The sequence below is a fragment of the Dendrobates tinctorius genome, unplaced genomic scaffold, assembly GCF_039654945.1.
Source record: "Dendrobates tinctorius isolate UK_male_01 unplaced genomic scaffold, ASM3965494v1 ptg000038l, whole genome shotgun sequence".
In the NCBI taxonomy this organism is placed as follows: Eukaryota; Metazoa; Chordata; class Amphibia; order Anura; family Dendrobatidae; genus Dendrobates; species Dendrobates tinctorius.
The window spans coordinates 3,560,898-3,571,187 of record NW_027361706.1 but is presented as its reverse complement, the minus strand read 5'-3'; positions in this window follow the sequence as shown (position 1 = coordinate 3,571,187).

Here is a 10,290-nt window from a genome sequence, read left to right as displayed (position 1 = left end):
TGTGTGATGACGTCATCGCGCACTCACTGTGTGCCAGGCAGTGCAGCCATTGAGACAGGAGCCCCCTGAGGAAGCGACGAAATATCAAGCGAAACGTGCGTTGGGGAACGTGGTCACAGCACGGGCAGTCATTATGGGTAATTAACCTCTTCATTCTTTACTTAGTCATGTAGCGGTCTTTGCATACGTAATGTATACATAAATATATTTATTGTTGATACTGTGGTAATTGCAGGTACGCAGGATGCAGTGACGAGTCGCGAGACAATTTGGTGCTTTCTATAATAACTTTTATAAGACTAGAGGGAACTTTCCTCAGTCACGGCTTGATCACCAAAAGCGGTAATGGAGCGCCGACACCAGGGCCTAGCGGGGTACTCGGTATCGGGCCCGTTGATCTCAATGGGAGTGTCACGGAAGCTGTGACCCGGTCCGTGGCCCTGGGGCTCCATGGCAAAAAAGGGGGTGAATGAACAATGAAATAAAGTTTATGAATAGTTTGTGACGCCACCTGTGGTGTTCGGCAAGTGAGGTGTTAGACCGACGCTGCATGCAGATCCTCTGGGACTGGTGGTGGGTTGCAGCCAAGATGGTGAAGCTCCCCACAGGTGGAGCCGTAGTCCCAGGGCAGTGTAGATGTAGCAATGGAGGAGAGGCACAGGCGGTGTAGAGGCCGTTGCCCAGATGTAGCTTTGCAGGGTGTAGTGATGCGGGAATAAGTGGAGGACACCAGGGCATGTAGTTCCAAAGCTTTACTCACAGTCTGCAGTTCACACAGATGCCTGCCTCCGTGCTGTGTCCTCCGGGTCCTGGGCTCAGTCAACCTCCAGGCAAGATAGGATGCTCCCTTCGAACACTCCGCCAACATGTACCTTTCTGAATGTCTCCTCTATAGCGCCTTTTACTGAAGTACTCCTAGTACTGAGTTACACTGGAGTGCCTCCTGACAGATGTTCCCAAGAACTCTACTTGTACAGCAGACAGCTGTAGCCTGCTTCGGGGACGCCTTACTCCTGAGTCCCAGCTCACTATCCAAGTTGCTGTTGTGCCCCCAAGTCTTAGATGGGAGTAGCTCACTACTCCACCGGTGTCTGCTGCAGAGCCTTCAGTATCCATACAACCTCGGGGACCGGGTCCCGGCCTTGCGTTTAGAACTTCTAGGCAGGGTTCTCCTCTAACCAACGTCCTCTCTGTTCCATTTTTCTCCTTCATTCTGTACTAATCCCTCTCTCTCATAGAAGGTCAGGTTTCAGTCCAATGTCTTTCTCCTTCTTTCCTTTCCTGTGCCAGCTGGCTCAGATCACTGAGGCAGCTGCAGCACTCCTTCCTCCATCCCTCTTCCAGGAATCCTCACTCCTCTCCGAGTGACTCTCTCTCTCTCTCGCTGACTGACTGACTAACTAACTCTTCCTGCTCTTTATGTAGTCTAAACTCCACCCGCCTCCCAGAACGTTTCGTGTTCCAAGCAGGGAACCACCAAAGGTGCTCTGCTACCCTCTAAGCAAGGAGCCGCAATGTGGCTTTGCTGAACTACCATGTTGTGTGGGATGCGAGTGTTGCAGCGTGGTCAGGAGATCTCACCTTACCTGGATGGTGGGGCACCACACCTCAGGAGGAGGTGCAGTACCTCTGTGGCGACTGAAGCCTCAGGGGTGCCACAGTAACACGGGTTGCCCTCGCAGGGGCTCTAAAACAAGCAAACACAAATGGGTAGAACACAACTACTTCCGGCAATAGCCGGTCACTATAGGGCCGCGGTATGGCTGACTACGGGTCCGTAAATATATAGTCAACTTAGCCGTCCAGGCGTCCCTCGCCATTCGGGATGGTGGTCTTTCGGCGTAGTAGTCGCTGGGCCCAGTTGCTGAGGCGTTGGCGTAGTCTTCGCACGCTCCAGCGCTCTGATGACACTGGAGCCCCACAGGCCCCGGCTGAGTCCTTGGACGGATGGGCCGCAGTTCCCAGACTGGGGCAAGTGGCAGCGATGTAGGGTGGCGAATCACAGACCACCCGCGCAGCTAACGGCTGCGACGGGGAGTCCACGGCCAGCAGAGGCTCGGCCCCTGCTGTGAACCGGTGCGGGACAGTGGTGGACGGCGGCGGCACTGTACTTGCCGCGAACACTGGTGAGAGCAGGGCGACTGCGGGTGGCGGGGAACAGGTCGCTGCCGCGGGGTGGAGCGAGATGGCAGCGGCCGCGGGCGACCGCGGGTAGGCTGCAGCCGCGGGCTGGAGCGGGGCAGCAAATCTCGGATGATCGCCCTGCCACCGTCCCTCTGGAGTCCTCAGTCGGCATCTTCCCTGGCACTGGTAGGTCGCTCTATCTTGCAGTCGCTCCCACAGTCTCCTGCTGCCTCTGTCACAGTCTGCTCACTCATCGTCCCGGGGATTCCCCGCCTCCTTTATATTGTTCCCTCCTCCAGCCCATCTGTCTGTCACAACAGCCTGTCCTCGAACTCTGTGCCTTGGGGACAGTTTCCCCCGGAACCCAGATGACGGCTCCCTTGGTTCCGGTCCGGACACTCGACGGGGGCAATTCCTCCCACACTACCATGGTGATGTTTATGATTTAGGGGCATTTGTTCAGCATACCATTGCACTGCATGGTTGGCTATATGAGCCTCCTGATACTGAGTGAATCAGCTGCCTGATGTTTACATTAACTCTTTCTATTACTATTGGTTTGACATAGGTTATTTTTTGCTCTGTCCTGCTATTATGTTCTGCTCATAGTCTGTGGCCATCAGTCTTGTGGATCATGTGTATTCATACATACTAATTGACATATGATATATTTTATTGTACATTTTACTATTTATGTAATTGATGAACTTCTGTATTAATAAATACTTATTTTTCGTTGTATATGGTAAACTCATTTTTTTCTCTGTATTTTCTGATATGTATCTGAGTTTATATACATGAAATTTTCTTGACTTTGTGCTGGTACTTTTTATGTTTATGTAGGAGCCAGACGGGAGCAGCGCATGGCACGAGGAGAGGTGAAAATTGTGGAGTTTTTTAATATATCAGTGAGTTCTGGACTGTGGGGCCATTCTCGGGGGGGGGGGGGATGTGGACTGTGTTATATATTATGTGGGCTGTGTTATATTCTATGTGGCTGTGTTATATACTATGTGGACTGTGTTATTTACTATGTGGGCTGTGTTATATATTATGTGGCCTGTGTTATATACTATGTGGCTGTATTATATACTATGTGGGCTGTGTTATATATTATGTGGGCTGTGTTATATACTATGTGGGCTGTGTTATATACTATGTGGACTGTGTTATATACTATTTGGCTGTGTTATATACTATGTGGACTGTGTTATATTCTATGTGGGCTGTGTTATATACTATGTGGCTGTGTTATATACTATGTGGGCTGTGTTATATACTATGTGGACTGTGTTATTTACTATGTGGGCTGTGTTATATATTATGTGGCCTGTGTTATATACTATGTGGCTGTGTTATATACTATGTGGATGTGTTATATACCATGTGGCTGTGTTATATTCTATGTGGGCTGTGTTATATTCTATGTGGCTGTGTTATATACTATGTGGCTGTGTTATATACTATTTGGCTGTGTTATATACTATGTGGACTGTGTTATTTACTATGTGGACTGTGTTATATATTATGTGGCCTGTGTTATATACTATGTGGGCTGTGTTATATACTATGTGGCTGTGTTATATACCATGTGGCTGTGTTATATTCTATGTGGCTGTGTTATATACTTTGTGGCTGTGTTATATACTATGTGGCTGTGTTATATACTATTTGGCTGTGTTATATACTATGTGGACTATGTTATTTACTATGTGGACTGTGTTATATATTATGTGGCCTGTGTTATATACTATGTGGGCTGTGTTATATACTATGTGGCTGTGTTATATACCATGTGGCTGTGTTATATTCTATGTGGCTGTGTTATATACTTTGTGGCTGTGTTATATACTATGTGGCTGTGTTATATACTATGTGGCTGTGTTATATACTATGTGGGCTGTGTTATATACTATGTGAGCTGTGTTATATACTATGTGGCTGTGTTATATACTATGTGGGCTGTGTTACATATTATGTGGACTGTGTTATATACTATGTGGGCTGTGTTATATACTATGTGGGCTGTGTTACATACTATGTGGACTATGTTATATACTATGTGGACTGTGTTATATACTATGTGGGCTGTGTTATATACTATGTGGCCTGTGTTATATACTATGTGGGCTGTGTTACATACTATGTGGACTGTGTTATATACTATGTGGACTGTGTTATATACTATGTGGCCTGTGTTATATACTATGTGGCCTGTGTTATATACTATGTGGCCTGTGTTATATACTATGTGGGCTGTGTTATATACTATGTGGCCTGTGTTATATACTATGTGGGCTGTGTTATATACTATGTGGACTGTGTTATATACTATGTTGGCTGTGTTATATACTATGTGGCCTGTGTTATATACTATGTGGCCTGTGTTATATACTATGTGGCTGTGTTATACACTATACTATGTGGCTGTGTTATATACTATGTGGGCTGTGTTTTATACTATGTGGCTGTGTTGTATACTATGTGGGCTGTGTTATATACTATGTGGCCTGTGTTATATACTATGTGGCTGTATTATATACTATGTGGCTGTGTTATATACCATGTGGCTGTGTTTATATACTATGTGGGCTGTATTATATTCTATGTAGGCTGTATTATATTCTATGTGGGCTGTGTTATATACTATGTGGCTGTGTTATATACTATGTGGATTGTGCTATATACTATGTGGCTGTGTTATATACTATGTGGATTGTGCTATATACTATGTGGCTGTGTTATATATTATGTGGGCTGTATTATATTCTATGTGGGCTGTGTTATATTCTATGTGGCTGTGTTATATACTAAGTGGGCTGTGTTATATACTATGTGGACTGTGTTATATACTATGTGGACTGTGTTATATACTATGTGGCTGTGTTATAAAGTATACTATGTTGGTGGGTTATATACTATGTGGCTGTGTTATAAAGTATACTATGTTGGTGGGTTATATTCTATGTGGCTGTGTTATATACTAAGTGGGCTGTGTTATATACTATGTGGACTGTGTTATATACTATGTGGCCTGTGTTATATACTATGTGACTGTGTTATAAAGTATACTATGTTGGTGGGTTATATACTATGTGGCTGTGTTATATACTATGCGGACTGTGTTATATACTATGTGGCTGTGTTATATACTATGTGGGCTGTGTTATATACTATGTTGGCTGTGTTATATACTATGTGGACTGTGTTATATACTATGTGGCTGTGTTATATACTATGTGGCCTGTGTTATATACTATGTGACTGTGTTATATACTATGTGGGCTGTGTTATATATTATGTGGGCTGTGTTATATACTATGTGGACTGTGTTATATACTATGTGGCTGTGTTATATACTATGTGGGCTGTGTTATATACTATGTGGGCTGTGTTATATACTATGTGGACTGTGTTATATACTATGTGGCTGTGTTATATACTATGTGGACTGTGTTATATGGGATTTGGATGTTTCGCCCCCCCGCAGTTCGCCCCCAGCAGTTCGCCCCCGCACATTTCGCCCCCAGCATTTTGCCCCCAGGGTGTTTCAACCCCGCACATTTCACCCCCGCACATTTCGCCCCATACCCAAGGAGCTGCAGCTGTGACAGGTAAGTATGTCAGTTTTTTTGTGTTCTAGGGTGATAATACTCCTTTAAGGCCAGCCAGATGAGACACTGGGTGAGCTGCTGAAAAGGCAGCCACAGGAATCCCCAGCAATTGGGGTCCTGTATATTTTACCCTCAGGTATGTTCAGCCCTAGATGTTTTGTTCCCTGCATGTTGACCCCAAAAGCTGAGGGTGAAACATCAGGGGTCAACATGCTAGGGGCGAAACATCAGATGGCGACCCATCCAGGGACAAAATGCTGTAGGTGAAACATCCGGGGGCGAAACATCCAGGGGCGAAACGCTGGGGGTGAAATGTGCGGTGGCGAAACATCCTGGGGGCCAAATGCTGGGGGCAAAATGTACCTGGGGCGAACTGCTGGAGGCAAATTGCTGGGGGCGAAGCTTCCTATAACCGCTCTTAATAGGGTGCATTTCCTGGAGTTGGACAATGCATTATTCTGCACATTGCTTCCTTCTAGAATTCCTGCCCATGATAAGGAGATTAAAGATTTTCTCTATTTCCTATTTTCAGTAACAAAACAAAGGTTCAGGAAGAAGATGAGCTGATAGAAATAATAAGTGATGACCCAGGTAAGTACAATAATGTGGGTCTATAAAAAAAAAAGCAAATGAACTGCATATTTTTTTTTACTGCTTAAAGGGTAGGAGAACTTATTTTTTGGATAGAGGAAAAAACGATTGTACCGTGATGGAAAAAGCGGACACATTGACCAAAAATGGATGAAAATTTTCTCTTTGCATGCAAAAACAACCCCAAAACATCTGAATGAGGCCTAAAGGTACTGCCACACTTAGCGATGTACCAGCGATCCCGACCAGCGATATGACGCGGTCAGGATCGCTGGTGCATCGCTAAGTGGTCGCTAGTGAGCTGCCACACTGGCAGATCTCACCAGCGACATCGCTGGGGACGGGGGTCGCTACTTACCTGTCACACCAGGCGATCCTGCATCCTCCCGCCCGGCTCCACGCGTCGCTCGTCATCACAACAGGAAGCTGACGACGAGAAGCGGTCCTGAACGTTCTCGCGCGATCAGCGATAACCAGGGGGGGAGCGGGTTGTAGGTAAGTATTACACACAGCGATATCGCTAGCAATATCGCTATAACGTCACAAGTTATAGCGATATTGCTAGCGATATCGCTTAGTGTGACAGTACCTTTACTAATTTTGAGTTGGCCTCCTCCATTACACCCAAAGAAATAATTACATTATCTTCTCCTGTTTTTCACAAACAGAGCGTCCCTTCAATATCAGAAAAGAGGAAATAGTGGACTGGGTAAGGTCAGTGGAAGGCTGAAAGAGACGAAGAAAGAATACAATCAAGATTTATAGACAACCTTATTATTATTATTATTATTATACAATTTATAGCGCCATTTATCCATGGCGCTTTACATGTGAAAAGGGGCAAATATAGACAAGTACAATAAACATGAGCAGTACAAGACACACGTAAGTACAAAAGGAGAGAGGACCCTGCCCGCAAGGGCTCACAGTCTACAGGGTTGGGTGAGGATACACTAGGAGAGGGTAGAGCTGGTTGTGCGGCGGATCAGTAGACTGTGGGTCACTGCAGGTTATAGGTTTGTCGGAAGAGCTGGGTCTTCAGGTTCTTTTTGAAGGTTTCCATGGTAGGCGAGAGTCTGATGTGTAGGGGGAGGGAATTCCAGAGAATCGGGGAAGCACAGGAGAAGTCTTGTATGCGGTTGTGGGAAGAAGAGATAAGAGGGAGAGTAGAGAAGGAGATCTTGAGAGGATCGAAGGTTGCATGCTGGTAGGTACCGGGAGACCATGTCACAGATGTAAGGAGGAGACAGGCTGTGGGTGGCTTTGTATATCATAGTTAGGGTTTTGAACTGGAGCCTCTGCACAATAGGAAGCCAATGAAGGGCTTGGCATAGGGGAGAGGCTGGGGAATAACGGGGAGACAGGTGGATTAGTCGTGCAGCAGAATATAGGATGGATTGGAGTGGTGCCAGAGTGCTAGAGGGGAGGCCAGAGAGTAGGAGGTTGCAGTAGTCAAGGCCGGAGATGATAAGGGCATGCACTAGTGTTTTTGCGGTGTCATGGTCAAGGAATGCACGGATCCGGGAAATATTTTTGAGATTTCGACAGCAGGAGGTTAGGGTTTGGATAAGTGGCTTGAAAGCGAGGGCAGAGTCGAGGATCACCCCGAGGCACCGAGCATGCGGGACTGGGGAAAGTGAGCAACCATTGACATTGATGGATAAGTCTGGTGGAGGGGTAGAGTGAGATGGGGGAAAGATTATGAATTCTGTTTTGTCCATGTTCAGTTTTAGAAAGCGAGCAGAGAAGAAAGCTGAAATAGCGGACAGACATTGTGGGATTTTGGTCAGTAAGGAGGTGAGGTCAGGTCCAGATAGGTAGATCTGCGTGTCATCGGCATAGAGATGATACTGCAAGCTGTGGAATTCTATGAGCTGTCCCAGGCCAAAGTTGTAGATGGAGAAGAGTAGGGGTCCTAGAACTGAGCCTTGAGGAACACTGACAGAGAATGGGAAAGGTGAGGAGGTGGTGTGGGAGAGGGAGACACAGAATGATCAGTCTGTTAGATATGATGAGATCCAGGATAGGGCCAAGCCTGTGATGCCCAGAGATGAGAGAATCTGGAGCAGGAGGGAATGGTCCACAGTGTCGAAGGCAGAAGACAGGTCCAGGAGAAGAAGGACTGAGTATTGTCGCTTGCTCTTGGCGGTTAGTAGGTCGTTGGTGACTTTAGTTATGGCAGTTTCAGTTGAGTGGTGCAGTCGGAAGCCTGATTGTAAGCGGTCAAAGAGGGAGCAGGAGGAGAGGTGGGAGGACAGTTCAAGATGGACAACATCAACAATATCATCATTACCACCAGTGAGATCATCACTACCATCATCATCATTACCACCGGTGAGCTCATCACTACCATCATCATCATTACCACCAGTGAGATCATCACTACCATCATCATCAATACCACCAGTGAACGGTTTTGTCAGCAGATCGTCAGTATTCTCACAAATAAATCTAAAGAGAATAGAACATCAGAAAGTTTCCTGAATGCAAAAAACTTTCTTAAAAATAAAAGCAGAAAATGTGATAGTTTCACATTTATACCTGTACTTACTGTGACAAATATTGTCTGTGTAATCATATTATAATATTTATTGCCCCCAATTTTTTTTAACTCTCAACTTTTTTTGTTATTTCAGTCTTTGACATATACCCTTCACTTTTCTACTGTTGGGATATGGGTATTTTTTCCTTAAAATTCATGTATTTGGGGCTAAAAATCATTTTTTCAACTAGGTTTTATTAATGAACTTTACACCAAATGAGATGTCCCTTTTCAGAGATTCCTTGACGAGGTGGGTTGGGTTGATCTTTGAGGGATGCGTCCGCCATGCAGGGTCGGTTTTAGACAAAGTGGGGCCCTTGGCAAAAGCTTAAAGTGGGTCTGCAAATGCTCACATATCGCTCCATCACTCAGAAACATTTCTGTTGTATTTACTTGCGCTGAGTTCAGGCCGCTAAACGAGCCCGATCGACAATATTGAAGTCATTCAACGCTTGTTTCCTGGAATTTTTAGGGTATCTGCACACGTTCAGTAATTGGCAGCGATTTGTATGCAGCGCATGTCCGCTACGTCCATAGTGTTGCCAGCTATTGAATGCAGGTGATTCTGAATGTGTCCATTGAACTGTGCGGAATTAAACCTTCAAACACATTGTACGGGTGAGATTTATCTTACGGAGGCTTGTGTCTCTGCAAGATAAATAGACATGCTGCGAACTGGAGAGACACGCCACATGTCCATCTCTGGGTGATCCGCGGGCATCGGTGCACGCACAGTAGGCATGGGATTTCTTGAAATCCCATCCGCTATGCTGTAACATCTGGATGCTGCACAGGTACGCAGCATCCAACCCACATCATTTACTGACCGTATGCACCTACCCTTACTCTGGCTGAGGGAGAATGATTGGTGCAGATAGTCCTTGATACTGTATAATGCAGGTCCCATATAGTACATATAGTAAAATGCGCTCCCATGGTCCTTGATAGAGTATACTGCAACCCCCCTCAGAGTATAAAGCAGCCCCTCAGAGTATAATGCGGCCCCCCACAAACACACACACACACACACACATAGTGCAGCCCTCACACACAGTATAATGCAGAACCCACAACCATAGTATTATGCAGCCCCTTCAGAGAATAATGCAGCTCCCTCAGAGTATAATGCAGCCCTTTCAGATTATAATACAGCCCCCCCACACACACAGTATAATGTAGACCCCCAGAGTATAAAGCAGCCCCCTCAGAGTATAATGCAGCCCCACACACACAGTATAATTCATCCCCCCACAAACACACACAAAGTATAGTGCAGCCCCCACACACAGTATAATGCAGCCCCCCACACAGTATAATGCAGCCCCCACACACAGTTTAATGCAGCCCCCACACATACAAAGTATAGTGCAGTCCCCCAAACACACAGTATAGTGCAGTCCCCCCACACACACAGAATAG